The following is a 20101-nucleotide window of genomic DNA, read 5'->3' as shown; positions in this document are numbered from 1 at the left end:
GTATTGTAGATTAACTGACTGTATAAGCATGGGTTTATTTCTCCCAGTCTAGATTTTAACTGGTGACACTTGTGCAGCAACACATCTGTCATCTGCCACATAATGGGACTTAACCAATGTTCAGTGAATATACACAGGTATCTCTGTATGTATGCATAATACACATGGTAACAGGTATGGTTTTGGTAACTATGTATGTAAATTTGTTTGGATCAGTGGTGGCTATACAGATGGATGGATACTGGTTCCACAAGTTGGAGAAATGCCAAAAAAATAATAAAAATAAAACAGAAAAACCTATAACATGCTGACAGAATATTTGCTTTAAACATTTATGTACCTGGGACGCCTGGGTAGCTCAGTGGTTGAGCATCTGCCTTTGGCTCAGGGCATGATCCTGGATTCCCAGGATCGAGTCCCATATCGGGCTTCTTGCATGGAGCCTGCTTCTCCTTCCCTCTGCCTCTTTTTCTGTGTCTCTCATGAATAAATAAATAAAATCTTTAAAAAATATAAAAAATAAAATAATAAAATAAACATTTATGTACCAGAAAATGTATTGATCACCTACTGGATGCTAGTGGGAGCAAATGAGAGGCATATCTCTCCACTGGCCTCAGACAGTCATAAGAAAAGTAAACAGATGATTTTAAATATGTGATTTTTGTAAGAACTACTTGGATTTGGAGGCAAAGGAGAGCCATTTTCCCCTTGGTGTAACACACCAATATATTGTTAGGGGTGAAAGAGGCCTAGGTCATCCTGCGCACTTAGCCATTTTAGATTGCAAGACAGCTTCCTAAAGGAGGTTACACAGTGATTCTTAAACATATTTTTTTTTAAAATAAAAATATAAACAAACCCTTTCTCTAGCCACACTGTTCTCGGTAGGTGCTACACAGAAAAATGGGTCTTTGCAAGGAAGCAGAGAGTTTGATGGGATGGTGTAAGGCCAACAGCATGGGCTTTAGATTTGACTTAATCAGGATCTCTCATCTACGAATTAACTCTTTGATCTCAGAAGGCTATTTCCATTTGGAACCTAGGGCTCTTGTCTTAGGAGATGAAGACACCTGTCTGTGTCTCCCATCAGTATGAAATAAGGTTACCTTGTAGGGGGCTCAGCAGAGTAGCTGGTTCACAGAAGATCTCAGTATCTCCTTTCTCCCCACACTGGCAAACACTCCATCAGCCTCGAACTCCCTCAACACCCTTGAGCAAGGCACTTACTGCCTTCTTCCTTTCCCTCATCTACCATATTCGGTGTTGGGCCAGATGATCTCTAAGGTTTTGTTCAATGATACAGTCTAGTTCTCTTTTTTACCATAGGGCTGGGCTAGCTGGACAGTACATCAAACAGCCTACTTTCTACACATTTTATATTAATGAGCCATTGACTATGCTTCATGGCATTTAATCCTCAAAAGGATACCTTGCGGTAGCTTTTTACAAATGAGCAAACCAGGGCAAGAGGCATTGAGAGAAATCATACTAGGCCTCCGGTTTGGCATCCAGCTCGCAGCAAGACTCTTTTGAAAGGGTTGACAACAGTGTTAAAAAACAAAGCCCTTTATTATAACCCCATCCTTGAAAATCAAGTGGAAACTTCCCAATTTTCACTCCATCCATTCCTCCTCTTGCACCGAAAGCTTTAGTCATCTTATCTCTCCTTTTCACTGTCCCTTTTAAATTGTTCCTGTTGCCATTCTAGGCTAAGATCGTGACCCTCCAAGAGACTTAAACAAATCCAGAAGGCAACAGGACTGAACACAGAGTCTTCCATATCTGGTTCTCGGACTGAACATGCACAAACAAAGCAGATGCCCTAGAATTCAGCCTTTGTGCCTGAGGCTGTGGCAAAGGCTGTGATTTTTAACCATCACTTGCTTGATTGTCTTTCTCTGGCATTTGACATACTTGTCACTAGATCCCTGGTAAAGCTGATCTCCTTCTCTAGCCACTGATTTATCCTCCCCCCAGAGGGGCTAGAATTATGCCCTACACAGCAAGTGTGCACTGAGCTGGTGATGCAGCCAGTGCAGTCCCGATTACATCGAGCCTTGCAGCAATTGCACCGAATTGCTGGCCAGTCTGGAGTGTCTGGTCAGCCTTATTCCCCACCTTTCCCTCATAGATTCACAAAGTCCAGTTTCAACCAATTCCTAATAATGCAATTAAATTTTTGGAAACCATGCAGAGTTTCATATTTAAATGTTGACTTTCAGCATACAGGAGAGGTTGGCCAAAAACAGGAGTGACTGAAGATTTTGGCAAAGAGATTAATTGGGATTTTCCATTCTCAGTAAAGCTGCATGTGTTAATGCACAGGTAATACTCTGTCCTCAGGGGTTCCCAGGGACCAAAGACTAGGCAAAGCATGAAACTGAAAACCAACATGCCTCATAGGAAATCAGTAGTGTTCTCAAAAAAAAAAAAAAAAAAAGTCAAGTAGAGGCAGACTTGAACTATTTCCTCTTTTGAAATGTAACAACACCTTCCTCTCAGGGCTGTTGTGGGGCCAAAATTAGAACATACATGAACACGCTAACACAGGACCTCGCTCAGAGTAGGAGCAATGAATGTACTTACTTGCTAATACTTCAATCTGGGAAAAGACACTTGTCTGTAGTTAAATGACCAGGTTTTGAACCTCAAGCTATAGCTACCAGCCCAGCTGGTGCCTTCTCATTCTGGGTCCCAATTTACTCATCTTTCTAATTAGAATAATAATCATGGCTTCACAGGGTCATGAGGAGAAGCACATTAAGGAATGGCTGAAAAAGTTCCTTGCAAACTAGACAGCTTTCTAGATAAAATAAAGTACTGTTAAGTGTACACCTAATCTCTGTGCCATTCTTTCAACTCTTCTCTGTCTGGAATATGCTCCTTCCCCACACACCCTCTAATACTAATTTGCTCCTCTCTTCCTTATTGAAAAAGAAGATGCAGTCATCCCAAATGGATGCTCTAAGGCTTAGATTTCCTCAATATAAAATTGCACAGGTAGGTCCATTTGGGATGGCTGCACCTTCTTTTTCAGTAAGTAGGGAACCAGGAGAAAAGGTTCTATGTTGACTAAAGGAAGAGAGGAGTAAATTAGTAATGAGAGTGAGGTGGATTATATGCAGCAGGTGAGACTATAACACCATGAGAGACATCTAGAGAGCTCTATAGATTTCTTAGTCTCCACCATTTTGATGTCAAATGCTGACAAAACATTGTAAAAGAAACAAATGAAAGTGCTGGTCCAGAAAGAAGACCTAATCTCTCACCAACTCTGCTTCCCCCAATAGATTCACTACACTGGCTCCTGGTTTGCTCTCAGTTGAGAAATTAGTTTGGACTAGAGTATCTCTCAGGATAATTTCACAATTACTGTTTTTTTTATTCTATTTTTTGAATGCCTGGCCTGATATGAAAACCAATTCTTTCTCCTAGCTTCAAATACTTTGTCTATTTTGATGATTCCCAAATTTATATCTCCAAGCCAGACCTATCTTTTGGGTTCAGGTCTTGCATATCCAACTCCCTACTTTGACATCAGAGACATCTCAGACATACCATGTTCAAAACCAAGTTCTTGATTCCCGGAAACTGCTCCCCACAAACTTCTACTTTGCAGTGTTTCTAACTCAGTAAGTGGAAACACCTCCACTCAATTGCCTAAATCAGAAGCTTGAGATTCATTCTTAATACTCCTCTCTCCTTTACCCCCTACTCCTGATCAATCCAATCTTTCTTTCGATCTTGTCAATTCTACCTTGAAAGGATGCCTCAAATCTTTGCACACCACCCTACTTACACTGCCATATCCTTTCTTCCCTTATCAGCCTCTTAAAGAATCTACTCTTGCCCCTTTCTAATTCACCTTCCATATGATAGCTGGGGTGCTTTTCTTAAAATATATGAGATTATGTCATCACTCTGCCTAAAAATCTGAATGATTTCTTAATATATTTAGAATAAACTCTAAATTCCTGTCCATGGTATACAAAGGCCTCCATGATCTAGCTCCTGATTCTCCCTCCAAATTCATCTTATTCTTTTTTTAGAGATTATATTTACTTATTTGACAGAGAGAGAGAAAGAGAGAGCGCAAGCAAGCACAAACAGGGAGAGTGGCAGAGGGAGAGGGAGAGGCAGACTCCTCTCTGAGCAGGAAGCCCAATGCAGGGCTCAATCCCAATACCCTGGGATCATGACCTGAGCTGAAGGCAGAAGCTTAACCAACTGAGCCATCCAGGTGCCCCCCTCCAAATTCATCTTCTACCAGTCTCTCTGCTTGTGCCATGCTGGCCTCTTTCAGGTCTCTGATCACACCATGGGTTCACAGAGTTGTTTGACCTCAGTTCCCTCTGCCCAATACACTTTACCCCTCCCTCTTGGCCTGTCTAGCCCATCCTCCTTTTTTGTATTTCAGCTTAAAGCTTACTTTAATAGAGAGGCTTATACACTAAGTAAATGATGTCCTTCCCCCACCTTACAGTACCTTACTTATTTTCTGCATCTCAGTTCTCATAATTTATAATAAATGCTCCTGTGTGGATTTATTTGTGTAGTACTTGTCTCCTCAACTGGACTATGGGCTCCTCCAAAGACAAGTCTGAAATTGTTCTTTGTATATGCAAAGTCTACCCCAGTGCTTACCACACAGTAGGTGCTGAATTTATAATTTTTGTGGTTGCATATTGATCAGACCTGAAAATATCAACAATGCTTATCCCATTCCAAAAAAAATCTAACCAAATAAGTGATAAAATAATGAAAAACAGTCAACTATGTCCTATTTGTCCAAACTTTTTAGTTCCTAACCCCTAGAATCTTCCAGCACTCCTCCATTGTCTTACTAAAACTTCCCAGTTTTTAGAGTTGAGAAGGGAAGTATCTTGCTGTTTATCCCTTTGCTTAATCTCCCTCCCGCCACCCCAGACACATTTAGCTTTGTTCAGGAATGTGGCTTCCACAGGTATGGTTGGGTGAGAGGTGTTAAGAACAGGAGGGGTGGAAAGGGAAAAAAAAGGAACCATATGGGGGAGGTGGCTGCCCTTGCACAGCTTGGACATCGTCCCAGCTCACCCACGTTGGAGTTTTTTTTTAATGCCATATACATCCAGTATTCTCTTCTTCCCACCTCTAGGAATCCAAAAATAAATGAGCTGTTGATCAAGGGCTTGGTGCTGGCAAAACTGGCAAGTATGGGCAGACAGACTCCCAATTCTGAAAGTTTTCTCTTGCCACTACCACCTGCTGCCCTCAGCCCCTATTGAGGTTGTTGAGCACCTATTTCTACTAAGTCCACTGGGAATTTTGTACCATATAGGTCCCTATTGTTATAGATTGCAGGAAGCAGGATCTGGGCTTTTGAGTAGTTTTTGACTTTAACAAAGGTATGCTGCTTCATCTGGTGAATTCCTGCTTCATTCTGTTATTAGAGCGAAGGCCTTACTTCTCTCCAGCACCCATGCTCACATTTTCTCTCCTCCTCCCTATCAAGAACAACTTGCTCTATATCCCTTTCTATTCACCTCAACACCCATAGATCCACTCCGCATTTGTTGCAGGGACAGGAGGGATAGATGTATGGATTCTCTTAGAAATCCAGGGCTGGTGTTGGGCCAGGGCTCTTCCTGTCACTCACATCGGACCTTAGGTAGAAAGTTACCCAACCTTCTTGTTGTAGTAACCTGTCCATAGACTCAATTGCTCGAAAAATTTATAGAAATCCACCCTGTTGATCCTAGAAAACAGCCCTGATAAATTTGGACTTTGTTTATACCTTTTGCTAAGACTGAAGTTAAAACAAATGATTTTTTTCCATTTGGGTGCAGGGGAGGGGCAGGGAGGGGCTAAGGTAGAAGGAGGAGGAAGAAAGAGGAAGAAGGTACCAAAAAGGAGGATCTAATACTGGATTTCAGTTCCCACTACTGGGAAAAGGTTCATTTCCAATTCTGCATTTCAAGAACAAAAAGACTTTCTGATTATCTTTTTTATTCTCTTTGGATCAGTATGAATCCTTAGCAGTTAATTTATGTCTTCCTGTACTTAAAAGGTTAAAATATTTTGGGAAGTGAAATTAATATATTTAAGGATGGTTACCAAGTCAAGACAGGGCACTTTAAATCACTGTTCCCCAGATATAATCTGAGTCACAGCATCTGTTAGGGAATAACCTGAAGGCTTTGTTTAACTCTGATAGTTCACTCATCAGTCTGTGTCTGTTCATTCAACATTCAACAACTACTTTGAACTGTGCCTTATAATATCCAAAGTACTTCCCCTCTCTGCCATTGTCCTGGATTCTCATGAGAACCCTGTGAGGTAGTCCTTTAACAGAAATTACCATTTTAGAGAACAAGAAACCGAGACCCACAGAAGTTACTCAGTTATGGAACTTTAACTGGAACCCAAATCATCAGATTTCACATTAAATTCTCTTTCAGTTCTACCTAACTTTAATTTAACCAATATTCCCTACATGAGCAATGTGTTGGACACAAGTCTCACAAAACAAAAATGAAATACTCTTAGCCTTGAGGAGCTTCTAGCCTACTGAAGAAAGATGGAGATCAAGGCAGGGGTGTGGGGTGGAGGTAGGTGCTTGGGTCCTTGGAGTCTGCTGTAGAAAACTGTTGTAGGAGACAAGACTAGAAAAGGTTTGAGGGACTTAAGCACTTGATTTCTTGATTTGCCATCACCATCAAGTCTTCTTAATACACCTTCCCAAAGTATGGCTTTTATTAATGTCAGAATTAATCTTTTTGGTCTCACTTTCTTTTGAACATTTTGCTGGCATTGTGGTGCCAGCATCTCCAAAGAGTAAGGTTGTTCTTGGCAACCTAATGTTTATACAGTGAAAGCTACTGGACTAATTGTAAGATTGCCATAATCTTGTCTGGTGGTGTCATGGTATTACTGCATGGTATCCAGTCCATCCTTGCCTGGCCACAGAGAGGAAATGGTTACAACTGTTGGCAGATAGGCCTAATCCTAGGTGTGCTGGATGTTGATGACTACAGTGCTATGGAAAACTGTTCTGGATGTGGGACTGGCACCTGGAGATGTCATCTGCCTGTTTATCACCCAAAGGTCTGGAGTGCCCAGAGTGTTGAGGTGAACTTGGGCTTATAGTTAAGTAGGCATCAATGCCTATTAAGTGTGCAATTCTTACTAGAAATGATGTTGAGTTCCAACATCCAGGCTGCAGATGTTACTTAAGACTGTGTGTTCTAGAAGAGCATGATGCTGGGTGATCTGATTGTTCATGGTGGAGCCTGTCTGGTACAAGAAGATACAAAAATCAGGTCCAGGCCAAGCTCTCACCTGCAGACTGAGTTAAGTTGCTGTTTAGAGCAGTGAAGATAGCTGAGGCTCTGTGTGTGCCCAAGCTCATGTGGATCTTCCTGCATTGGGTATTGGGTATTACTCGATGGCACATTGAAATGGCTGGGTTATAACTTGTTCTAATCAATAGTGGGTGAAAAATTCAGAGACTGAACCTGTCCCAGGTCCCAGGGGGATGTCAATACCTCACACTGATGTCAGAGTGGGGAGGTTAGGACATGGCATTTGAGAAGAAGCCACAGAGTTTTGTTTGGCTCAGAATCAGGAAACTTGGGGCTCAGTCCTGGCTCCCAGACTATCTTTTGCATGACCTAAAGCAAGTTATAGCACTTTTCTGAGTCTCTGTTTCCTCAGTAGATTGTGTGCCCTTCTGGGGTCAGGGTCCCACACTGTATTTATATCTGTTTCCCCATCATCTAGCACAGTGTCTCCTTCACAAAGGACTGTCAGTGAACGTTCATGTTGTTTGAATGAACAAATGAGTGTGTGAAAAGGGTGAGCTGAGTGTGAGGAATGGCATTAGTGATTTCAGGGAAGAGGGGCTTATCAGAAGGATGGACCTTACCCTCACCCCCTAGATTCTGATGCCTACCCCCAGGCCCTTTCCAAAAACCAGTGATTCAAATAATAGTATACTCTCCCAAAGTCCCTGATAGCCTGTGATTCCCTGAGGGGGAAAAAATGAATAGTTCATTTAAAAAGTTTTTTTTTGCCTTATCATTCGCTAGCCAAACATGTTATCAGAATAAAAAATAAATGTCCGATAGCCCCCAAAGTATCCCAAAGGCAGTCTATCTACCAGTAAAGTTCTTGGGTGGCCTCACAGAGACAGCAAAGTAACAAGAAACCCTTTGACATTTGCAAATGCTGTGAAACACCAACAAACAAGATAAGCACACTAAGACCCAGGGGGCGGGAGATAGATCAAAGATTTACAGATCTACCTAATCTCATTTGGGTCAATGTGTTCAACAAGGGTGATGTTTGTTGTTGTGGAGACAAGCGTCTCCCAGAGTAAAAGGTCTTCTCTAGAGTGAGTGGGCTGCTCTCACTTTTGCTATAGGTCCTAAAGATGTGGGCAGCATTAACTTGAGACCAAACATTCAGAACTGTGAACTAGTCAACTAACTGTATTTTAAAAGACTTCATTTAGGACTTTTCAGTGTCTTAGGTGTGTACTTGTGAGATAGGTAGGTAGGTAGGTAGATAGACAGGTATCAAACTAATATATAAGCATTATATAATTTGGAATATAAGGGGGGAAAAAGGGAGGAAAAAAGTATCCATAATCCTATCACCCTAAGACAGCCACAAAAGTTTTCATTTATTGTGTACTCTTGTTTATATTCAGTCTATTTTCTATGAAGAATATTTTTAAACATGGTTATGTATAAGCCATACACACACACACACACACACACCCTACTTCTTTTCACTTTATCTGTTACCATAAGTATTTTCTAATTCCAATTTTTAAAAATTAGCCAGATTATACTTCATCATTCTCCATCCAGCCCCATTTCCCTCAAATCAGTTAGGACATGGAGGTTGTGCAATTTTTTTTGTTGTTAGATATAACACTTAGATACCTATATTCATTCAGAGATTTTCCTCCTGTATATTTGAACGTATGCACCTCAAAGATGGGTTCCTAGAAATAGAATTACTGACTCAAAGGGCTGACTATTTGTGATTTTTGAGATATGTGACCAAATGGATCGCTGAAAGAGTCATGCTAACAAAAATGTAACAAGACAGGATTTAATCTCACTGCATTTCACTAAGAATTATTTCAATGTCGGCCTCCATGGTGAACATAAGTATTGGTCCAAAGATTTTATAACCACTTGGCAGAGAGGTTGATCGATGTGGGAAAAGACAGAGAAAAAAAAGGAAGAGACACTTAAAACTCAAGTACAGCATAGAAACTAGACACCATTGGTAACTGAAAAACTGGTTAGAAATCAATGAGGCATTCCTGAAGTAATGTACGTCAATGTAGTAGCAGCCTTCAGCTTACTAAAGTGGGTACAGCAGCTAAATAAGTGATTCAGTGATTCAAGTGATTCATCCTGGACTAGTTGGCAGGAATCAACTCTACCACTAATTTTTGGGGTGGTCTTTGCAAAACATTTCCCTCTCTGGACTTAACTGTAGAACTAATAGATTGAAGGCTGAGGAGAGTTTATAGTGTCAGATCCAGATGATGGAAGGCAAATTCACAGAGGCATGGGGTCCAGTCAGCTGCTTTTATCTAGACACACAGAGTTAGAACTCTGATGATATCCCTAGTTCTATCAGAGCTGTATAACGAAATAGCAGACATTCAGGGAAGCTCTTGGGGCTCCCCCAACCTCAGTTATGAATCCTCAAGTTCTGCATGTCCCATATGGACTGATGGCAAAGATTTTTCAGGGCCTTGTATCCATAAAGAATCTCTGCAGAAAAATGTTGAATAAGTGGACCAATGAGGTGGCTTGAGTCATCTGCCACTATAATGCCATTTGGCCTTTGATGACTCTCTAGCGGTCTCCAGACAGTTCTCTAGCCAGATGAGGACTTACAGAAATTAGCTAAATTGCTTCCAATTTAGTAAACTAAAAGAATAAAGGTAGGTTCCCTCATTTTCCAGACTCTGTTTTGGGGGCAGGACCTCTCAGATATCAAGAGAAGCCTGGGTCACTTTTTGGAGGCTTCTAGTATGGAGGAAAGAAATGGAGAAGAGAGAAAGAGATTATGTGTGTGTGTGTGTGTGTGTGTGTGTGTGTGTGTGTGTGTAGGTCTTTAACCTTAAAAAATGAGAAGATAGTACAGAGAACAATCCTGTACGCAGTTTCCCCCATTAGTAACATTTCACCTTAGTATGGGACATTTGTAACAACTGATGAAACAACACTGACACAACATTATTAACTAAAGTCCATCATATATTCATATTTGTTTAGATTTACTTTCTTTTTTGGCTAAATACTACTTTACATTAAGTTATCATGTCTTCTTGAGTTATTCTTGGCTGTGGCAGCTCATCAGACTTTCCTTGTTTTTGATAACCTTGTCGGTTTTGAGTAATTCTGGTCAAGCATTTTGTAGGATGCCCCTCTACTAGGGTGTGTCTAATGTTTTTCTCAGAAACAGACTGAGGTATGGGAGGAAGACTACAGAGGTAAAGAATGATTTCACCACCTTATATCAAAGGTACATACAATCAACATGGTTTATCATCATTTGTTTGTTTGTTTCTTTGTTTTTGGTTTATCATTGTTGATGTTGACCTTGATATTGTGGCTGATGTAGTGTTAGTCTGGTTTCTCCATGTAAAATTACCTCCCCCACTCCCCTTCCCATACCATACTCTTTAGAAAGAAGTGACTATGCCCAGCTCACATTTAAGGAGAAGAGAATTATACTCTCCCTCCTTCAGGGGAGAGTGGCTACATAGATTATTTGGAATTCTTCTGCATGAGAAATTTGTCTCTTCTCTTCCATTTATTAATTTTTCCCATAATTTATTTTTATCTGTGTAAACTTGTTGCCGTTTATTTTATACTTTTGGTTATAATCTAATATTAGTCTATATTGTTGCTCAAATTTGTAGCTTTGACCATTGGGAGCTCTTCAGGTAGCCCTAGTATCTCTGAAATATCCCCCCCGGTCGATGTAGGGATCTTTTGTGTATTTGTTTGGTTTCTTTTCTTCTTCTTCTCCTCCTCCTCCTTCTTCTTTTTAGCAAATCCTTCTTTTACGGTATAATCTGGGCACTAGGTGTGTTCATTGCTACTATGGTATCGTTGCTTCTAGGCCAAATATATTTAAAACTTCACATTTTAAATACCAACATACACACAATTACAATAAAATTGCATGATTCATAAGATAATTCTAGATTCAGAAACTATGAAATCATAGCACTGTGGGAGAGTGTGAGGGCTTCTACATTAGGTCCTACGGTGGGTACTGCACACAAAGCTTGTGTGTGAAGGTCTTGTTTCCATCCTGTCCGTGTACCATTAAGACTGAAGCAGAACCTCAGTGGAGAGCAAATCAAAAGTCCAAATTTGAAGTCTTCTCTGAATATAAGGCCACAGCAAATGGCTCTTTTGCAGGGCTGCCCATCCTATCTCCTCTTTCCATGATAAGCTATGGAAAAAACAAACAGTGGATTTAGAACCAGGGTATCAGAATTCTAGATCTGACTCTGTTAGGGATTCAGAGGATGTGGAAAACGCCTTGTCTGGGCCTCAGTTCTCAATGCTATAACATCCGTAGCGTTGGATTGGATTGTTGCTAAGGACCCCTCGGTTCTAGCACATTATAGTCCAGTAGTTTTACACTGAGAGTGTAATTGACTCCACGTCTGCTGGTACGTGGGCAGCAATATCCCAGAGGGTCTAAGCCAAAGGAGAAATGGTGGTGGTAGGGAGGTCTCTGCTAATAAATAGGAGCTGTTTTATTACTTCCTGAGGATGCTGAGGTCTGTTAAAGACCTTATTTCATCTAGATAATCAGGTCTGAGAAACTTTAGACCTTTTGCTTTAAAAGAATGAAGATCAAAAAAAGTATAGGAAATACTGATTGAAAGTATCTCTTTTATTGCCTTTAAGTTTGTTCTGGAAGATCTAGGCTTTTCTTCTTTTGTTTTTAAGGGCAAACTCCTCATCTGTTATTTCCTCTAACTTCAAATAATTACCTTTAAGGCAGTGATGGCTGAACTACCTCTGAGTTTCTTACTAGGAATCTCTCTCTAGGTTTTTTTTTTTTTTTTTTCCTTCCTTCGTGTGTGTGTGTTTGTGTGTGTGTGTGTGTGAATGTTATGACATATTTTTCACATCCACATGGGGCCCAGTGGCTTAAAGACTGCCTGCCCAGTTTACAAGTGTCATCTCCTTCCTATCATTGACTGGGACAGTTTCCAAAAACAAACAGAAGGAAGAAAAAAAAAAAAAAAGAAGAACAATAGTGCTGAAAAGACACTTGGGAACTGTCACAACTGATTATGAATGCTAGAGATCCAAGGTACAAGGTCTTAGAACCTGTCTCCTCCAACTCAACGTTAAAAATCTTCAATTGGTTTTTGGACCTACTCAGCATAACCCCAGACTTTGGTCTACAATTGGTTAAAAATTGATAGAGGTGAGGATTCTGGGACTGCCTTCTTTATTTAGTTTAAATTTTAACCCCTTCCCCCATCCCAGGTACACATACAGATTCAGCTCCTGTCCATCCCTCCCATCTTAAAGTTATGTAAAATATGTATTTGGATATAAAAGTATAGAATTTAGGACAGATAAACATCATGTAAATCATCGGGGTTATTTCTTCACACGGCGGAGGAAACTGAGTCCTGACAAGTGGTTTTGCTCCAGGTTCCAAAAGGGAGTTCCAGGCAGAACTGTAATTAGAAGCCAAGGGTTTTTTGGCAACAAATCCAGGTTTGGGTTTTTTTTTTTTTTTTTTTTTTTCTTCCTACCTCACACCATGCCCCTGCAGAGTTACATGTTTGTGTGTGTGTTTGTGTGTGCATGTGTACATGTTACATAGACACTGACATGTAGCAAACATGCGCGGAGCATCTGTAGTCTGACCTCAGGGAACAGTGTAATGACTCGAATTTCAGGCAGCTGAAAGGTTTCTGCGGGTGGAGGTTGAAATAAACAAGAAAAGCCACTGTGGAGATGTGAATGGAAAAGTACCAGGCCCCAAGCACTCCCTCCCTCCGCACATTCTTCCGCTCTCCGGCTCTGCCTGCCATCCAGCCGGCTTCAGATAGGCTTCTGCATGGTCAGGTGTACAGAGGGCGGTGTGGAGAAGAAGAGAGAGAAAAAAAAAAAAATGCAGGCACAACAAGCAAATCAAGTTTTTCCACTTCTAGCCTTAGGTAGTAAAGACAGCTAAGTACCGGGAGGCAGCCGCAGGGAGGGTGGGCCAGCTACCCAGAGTTTACAAACACTCCAGTGCTTTCCTCTCTTCATCCCTTCCTGGTCCAGCTGCTACTTTCCTTCATGCTAGAGTTTCATAGGAAGTGAAAACCCTGCTGTTCAAAACAGTGATCCAATGCAATAAACAAATGATTAGGTGCCCCCCTCATCACTTCTCTATTTTAAGCTCCTGATATTTGTTTCCATTTAAAAAAAAAAAAAAAAGTGAGAAAAGTGTGGAAAATCAGTGTTTGGGGCGGGGAGGGGGTACTCTGAGCTAGGCTGAAAAGGTTTCTAAAGAAAAAAAAAAGTCTCAGAATAAAACAGGCTGAAAGCAGGCAGCATATGGATCAAAATTAAACGTTGACACTTCTTTTTCAGAAGGTAGTAGCTGGAAATCATCTTCTGGTTTTTCTTTTACGGTCTCAAAACTTTCTGCTCGATTCCTCTAAAATATACCAAGAAAACTCTTTTCTTTCTCCAAGGATGATACAGGGAGCTTGTTTACAAAAACTCTAAGTGAAGGATTTGAGAGAAAAGGAATAAGTAAAATTGTAGACAGCAGGTAGACAGCATCTCCCACACCCATCAGAAGCTGTGTCGAGGACCGCAGCACAGGTGACAAACCTAAGCAAACCCAAATGTCCATCAAAACTCAGTAGTGACATTATGACTTGGGAGTTCGTTCTGAGAACGAATTTACAGTTTCCGAGGAACCCAAAGCAGCCTTGCTTTCCCCAATTCTGCCGGGAAACAGGACACCCTCCTCCAAAGCCAGGTAGTCAGATGGCCTTCATTCTCTGAAATGACGCTGGACCATCAAATGCAGATCCATTTTGTTGTGTCCAGGGTCACACAGGCCTCTGGTGAGGGCCAGCCTGTCCTCTTGATGAGGGAAGCCTGGGGGTGTTGAGTGATTGATCTGCAAGGTTCCCTCCCAGTCTAAAATCCGTAATCCTGAGAAGTGATGACTTAAAAGATCTACCAACTTTCAAGGGTTCCTGACAGGTAAAACTGACTTCCTGTTTGGAGCCCCCTTAAAAAGAGGGCAAGACGGTATTTATTCCAAGGATAGCTTCCTTTTCAGCTATGACTGAATTTTGGGGAACTGGATGCAAAATCCGTTCCTTTCCTTAAATAGATGTAATATTAGGACCAGGCTATTTTATTCGTAACAAAGCTTATATTTACCCCACAGCTGCGATCAGGAACCTATTACTATGCCCAGTCCACTGGGCAAAGGGGCTGGCCTGGTCTTCCACTCTGAGTATTAATAGCCAGTGACAATTAAATCATAGGACTGGTTGACACACAGTCCCTCCAAGTCTACAGGAATCGCTCATAAGACCCCAGACATGGAATCTCTCTTTAGAGCTTCTTAAGGATGATTTAAAAGAATTTGAATATATTCAAGTCAATCCTTCCTTTAATCCTATAACATAGCACTGCTGGAGTGAGGGAGCCCACACAGTGATGCCAACTGGCTACTGATGGGGAGAGATCAAGAATGAGAGAAAGAAGGACAATCTGGAAGAAATGCAACTGGCATAAAATTTGACAGTTACGCTCCTAGGATTTGAAAAGAGATTGAGAGGTGGGTGCACAATTTTCCTCACTGTTCATTCAGTAGAGAGAAGGGGATCTACCTAAAGTAAGTCTCTATCTTCACAATATTTTCAATATTGTTTTTCTTTTAACGGTGTCCTTCTGATTAATTTCTTTCAATGTAAACACTGATTTGGCAAAACAAAAACAAAAACAAAACCAACGGGTCGGTCGTAGAAATGTGGGACTCTGGCACTTGGGCCCAGAAATAATGTGCTGAGAAGGTCTGAGGTCCCCGGTGGTGGGGTTAATTACCTATAAAGCAGGCCTGGTGGGTTTTCCCTCCAAGGGCTCCCAGAAAAGAATTTAAAAGGGCTGAGGTACAAGAAGGGCGAATTCCTTCCCATCCCCCCTTCTGGCTAGTTCTACTGCCAGTGGGAGCAGATTTCCCTCTGCTCTGCAGCGCCCCCATGGGGCTAATATTGGAGTGGCAAAGAGAACGCAGGAGGGACAAACTGTTCAATCAAGGTTGGGGTAGGGGGCTGACCCAAGGGGACCAAAGAGGCAGGATGCCAACTCTGATTAGAAAAGTGGCCAAAGACCATAAAAGTAATTTCCATTGTAAGATCAATAACAGGGCAGAGCCATACATTTCACGTTCCAAACCATATAGAGATACACCTGAGAAACCTTCAAGTTCTCTTACTGCTCTCAAAGATAGAAAAAACATCGCACCTATAAATGCACAGAGAAAATCGCTTCAGCAAAATCGGGGTATCATTTTGAATCCAGTGGAATTCATTTAAAACTCTAAAAAGGAAGGGGAAGGAGACAATAAAAAAGCAGATAGTCCGCCTTCTGGCAGAATGAATCTGCACTTGACAATATCATGTGTCTTTGGGGGTAAAATGTTCATTTCAACAACAGTGACAGGATTAGGCCTATGTATATTTTTCAAAAAATCCTTTACAAGACAGGCTTTTCTGCAGAGGCTGCAGTAATCCATCTGTCAATAAGTATTAAAATATTCAGATTTCATAGGAACAGACACTTACGCATATTTCCTAAGCTCCAGACCTTGTGGAAAATAATCAACCCCTTTGGACCTCTCCCCGTTCTAAAATTCCCAACACAGACTTTTAAAGGGGGGCAGGGAGGGAGTGCACTGACAACAACACTTTCAGCCACAGATCTGAACTTCTTCCGGACTTTTCCCCGGGAAAGAGATCCCAAATATCCCAGGAAACGGCCCGCAGCAATCTCTTGACAGCTCTGCTCACTTCCCATTAATAAACCCAAATTCGAGATTGGGAAAGGTAGACTGTTTTGGGACGTTATCTTTTTTTTTTTTTTTTGGAAATTAACATGTGCAGAAATTTTGTGGAACCTTTAAGAACTCATCTGTAATTTAATGAGTCGCCTCAAGGACTCTCCTAGCCAAGGCTCAGAACAGCCTGACCTTTGAGAGCTGCTTCTGGTCCAAACATTTTGGGTTAATTCTTGAGGAATCTGAAATATTATTTTCCCCTCACACCCTTCTTTTAAGAGAGACACATAAAAGAAACAAGAGTCTCCCTCATTCGGGGATGAGTAGGAGGGGAAAAAACCCCAACCAACATTTAAATAGGGAAACTGGCAGTTCTGAATAAACAAACCGAGGCCCACAGTGAAATGATTCTGCACTGCATTTGCCTTTAAAAAGAAAGGGAAAAAAGAAAAGAAAGAAAGATCCCCCCCCCCCCTTCTCCTCCTCCTCCTCCTCCCAAGTGAGCTCCGAGGCTCAGAAGCCTGTGCTGCGTGCGGAGCGCGGTAGTTGTAGCACAGGCTGTTCTAAATACACGCAGTATCTGTGATACTGGCACGGCAGGCCTTTAGAATTCCCTCCGGCTCATCTCTTAAACACAGACAGAAGAGATTTTTTACCACGACCTTGAAGCCAGCCGGGGGGGGGGGGGGGGAGCGCGGAGGATCAAGCCCTTTCAGAAAAAAGCAAAACACAAACATGCATCTGGCTCAGATAATTTTGTAGCACACACGCGTCCACACACCCAAAGACACACACGTTTCTTTCAACAAGAAATTTCCTAACAGTCAACAATAACAGAAAGAGTAAAACCCACCACTTGCTGTCCTGGAAAGAAACAAACCAAACCAAAACAGATCCTTTGAACACGTCCCTCAAGTGCAGGAGAGCCTCCTCTCAGTTCAAAGTCCAAGGGGAAGAAGACCATCGCACACTGTCCTGCCCCCCCACCTCCACCCCCACCCCAAAAAAGTGGGGGATGGGATTGTTCCATGCGATCAAAAACCGAAGCTGTTTTCAATCGTATCCATATGAAAATAACACCTCTTCTTTCAAAACGCTGGAGACATTAGAGAGGGATAGAACAAAACAACAAAAACAAAAACCCCCAAAAAACAAGAGAAAAACCACACACACAACAAAATCCAACCGATGCGGGATCCTACTATTTACGTAACACCACAAACTTGCAAAAGGCAAAAATCAGAAGCAAAAAAAAAAAAAAAAAGAGAGAGAGAGAGAAATCCGAAAATCATCAAAATACAACCAGAAAAAAAAAAAAAAATCCCAAGCCACCACATCAACAAGGAAACAAAACAAAACAAAACCCCAAACCGTCCCAAATAAAATAAAGCAAATGAACGCACCGAAAACTGCTTGGCAAATATTTTTCTCGTGGTGCCTAATATTCTAGCTGGAAGGAGCTGTGGGGTTTATTGTTTTTTTTTTTTTTTCTTTTTTTTTTTTCTCCCCCCTCTTACTCGCCTCTAAAGCTACTATATATAACAGACTTTTTCCAACGGGCCGAACCTCTTCGCTCCCTTTTGTGTGTTTAGCTCGAGGAGCGGAGTTTATGGGTAAGAGAGGAGGAAGGAGCCCCAGACCCCGGGAAAGCGCAGCGCACTCCCCCTCTTATGTCACCGAATAGCAAATTAGTTCTCAGAATTCCAGAGGCCGAGCTTTGCTACAGCGAAGACGCCGACGTCACAGAGGGGGCGCCCACGTGACGCTGGCGGAGCGGGCCGTACCACCGCGCGGGGCCCGGGGAGGGGGGGCAGCCGTCTGCGCCCTCGGGCCGCCGGCCGGAACCTCCAGACCCGGGGCGCCCCGCCGCCCGGGACCGCGACGTCTCCCGGGAACTGCGAAAACGGTGCGGCTCGGAGGGCTTTCCATGGGCCGGAGGGGCCGCAAGTCCCGGAGAGCTGACACCGAGTCCTCCCCTGCCACGTAGCAGTGGTAAAGTCCGCAGCTCAAATTCCGAGAATTGAGCTCTGTTGATTCTTAGAACTGGGGTTCTTAGAAGTGGTGATGCAAGAAGTTTCTAGGAAAGGCCGGACACCAGGTGATTATTGCTGTTGCTGCTGCCGCTGCTGCCGCTGCCGCCGCCGTCGCTGGTGCCGCTGGTGCCGCTGCCGCCGCCGCTGCTCATGATCATTATTTTACCTTTTAATTCTTTTTTTTTTTTCCGCTCTTGCCAAATGCTTTGGCTCCAAGTTTCCTATGTGTATCTATTGATATAAATGTATATATTTATTTATTCTCGCTGTCAGGTGTTAAAATAAATGCCGAAGATTAGTCCCACGTCTCTCCCACTCTAGGATCTAGATTTTTATATATTTATTATTTTATTATTCTTGTTGTCTTTGAAGTGAATCGGCCGGTTTGGGGAGGCTTTTTGCCACCCTCCCTGGTGTTGTTTTGGTTTTGGAAGAGGAGGTGGAGGAGAGGAAGGAGGGGAGTTAGGGGGCGGCCGGAGCCGAGAGGACGAGACCGCGCTTGGGGTGCTGCGGGCCAGGCTGGGGGCCGTGTCTGGCCCCAGACGGCGGAGAGGACGCGCGCTCGCGCTCGCGCTCTTGCTGCTGCTGCTTGCGTACGGCTTGTGATCTCGCTGGATTCGGGCGGCTGTGTTTTTTTTTTTTTTCTTTTTTTTTCTTTTTCTTTTTTTCTCTCCCCTCTTTTCTCGCTTGCAAACTGCCTTCCTCGCTCCCTCGCTCCTGCCTCCCCTAGCCTCCCTCCCTCCCTCCCTCCCTCCTCTCTCCCTCGCCTCTCCTTCCTTCTCCTCTCCCGTCCTCCTGGCTGACTCCGGGAGGCCGGGGAGGGAGGCTGCCCCGCTCGCTCGCTCGCTCGCCCGCCCCGCTGGCTCCCTTCCACCGGCCTCGCTCCTCTCGATTCCCTGCCTCCGAGCCGAGATTTGGGAGGAAAAATGCAAGCGAACTCCTCGGGTTTTGTTTTCCTCCACAACCCCCCCCTCCCCTTCTCCTCCCCAGAAGCCCAGTTGAAGTATCGTTTCTACTATTTCCTTTTAGAGCCGCGATCTTCCTAACGAGATCCGAGTGTTTTGGTGTCCCCTTACCCTGCGTTTTGGGGGAGGTTTAGCTTGCCTGGGGGGGGGGGCGGGGATGTTGAATACTTTGAAAAATTATTCTTTCTTGGTTGCAGTCGAGGGAGTCGGGAACCCCCGCGCGCTGCCTCTCCCCATCCTGGGGAGAGAGACCGGTGGCGGGACAGGGATTTGGGGGTGGGGGTGGCCAAGGGGTGCGCGTTTGCACCTGCGGTGCCGTTGAGCGTGCGGGGACTCCGGGAACCTGCGCAGGACGGCCCAGCCGAGCGGGAAGGTGGCGGGATTTCTGGCGGCCGCGGTGTTTGTGTTTTGGGCGCTGCGTGACTCGGTGTTAGCTCCCAATGGCTGTTCCCCCGCCTCTCCTAAATTTTGCTTTATTTCTTCCCATGGTGCGAGCTTTGTAAAAAGGACGACCGCAAGCCGGGGGGAGAGTAGCCGACGTCAGGCTTCAGCTTCCCGAGGTCCTTGCACCGGGCGAGGGGAGAAACAAACAGCCCCAGCCCGCGTTCCTACGTGCAAGACCCGGGAGGAGAGGAGGGCACCCTGCGGCCCCGGGTGGGGGACCCGGCGCGGGCGGAGGGGGCGAGGGCGCGAGAGGGAGATCTTTGTGAGTGATTTTGCAAAAACGGATTGCGAGGTTGGTTGGATTTGCAACCTGTGGCTCTCCTCGAGGGAGTAAGGAAGGGGGAAGGCGGCGGCGGCGGCGGCCCGGGGCGGGAGCGGGTGGGGAGTTGGAGCCTCGGAAATGGGGCGCGCTCTTGGGCAGCGGGTGCTAGGGGCCACCCCGCTGCGGGATGTCGTGACCGTGGTCAGCGTCTTGGGAACTGTGGATTGCGTTGCCTTTATGATGCCGTGTTATTGGAACTCTGGCGGAAAAAAAAAAAATAGAGCTAGTGTTACAATGAGTTGTAAAGCTCCCCCATGGAAAACAAAAAC

At 43.6% G+C, this 20101-nt stretch overlaps 1 protein-coding gene and 1 long non-coding RNA gene across 3 annotated transcripts in view; one reads left to right on the top strand and one right to left on the bottom strand.

Annotated features, from left to right (window-relative positions):
* Positions 1–20101, top strand: part of BCL6 (BCL6 transcription repressor) — a 50395-nt gene that overhangs the window by 9162 nt on the left and 21132 nt on the right. The window contains exon 2 of one of the 2 annotated variants that reach the window (XM_072807793.1): positions 14700–14850. The gene's annotated coding sequence lies outside the window, so the exon portion shown is untranslated. Of the gene's footprint in view, positions 1–14699; positions 14851–17959; positions 18167–20101 lie in introns of those variants that run through there. The other variant, XM_072807789.1, reaches the window with a different exon arrangement.
* Positions 10248–18523, bottom strand: LOC140622172 (uncharacterized). Its single transcript, XR_012021883.1, has 2 exons — positions 17472–18523; positions 10248–11478 (listed from the first exon to the last, which is right to left on the bottom strand). It is a non-coding gene; the product is annotated as an uncharacterized lncRNA (long non-coding RNA).

Source organism: Canis lupus, chromosome 31 (assembly GCF_048164855.1).
Source record: "Canis lupus baileyi chromosome 31, mCanLup2.hap1, whole genome shotgun sequence".
Taxonomy (NCBI): Eukaryota; Metazoa; Chordata; class Mammalia; order Carnivora; family Canidae; genus Canis; species Canis lupus.
The sequence above is the reverse complement of the archived record's forward strand: the minus strand, read 5'-3'. Positions and strand labels throughout refer to the sequence as shown.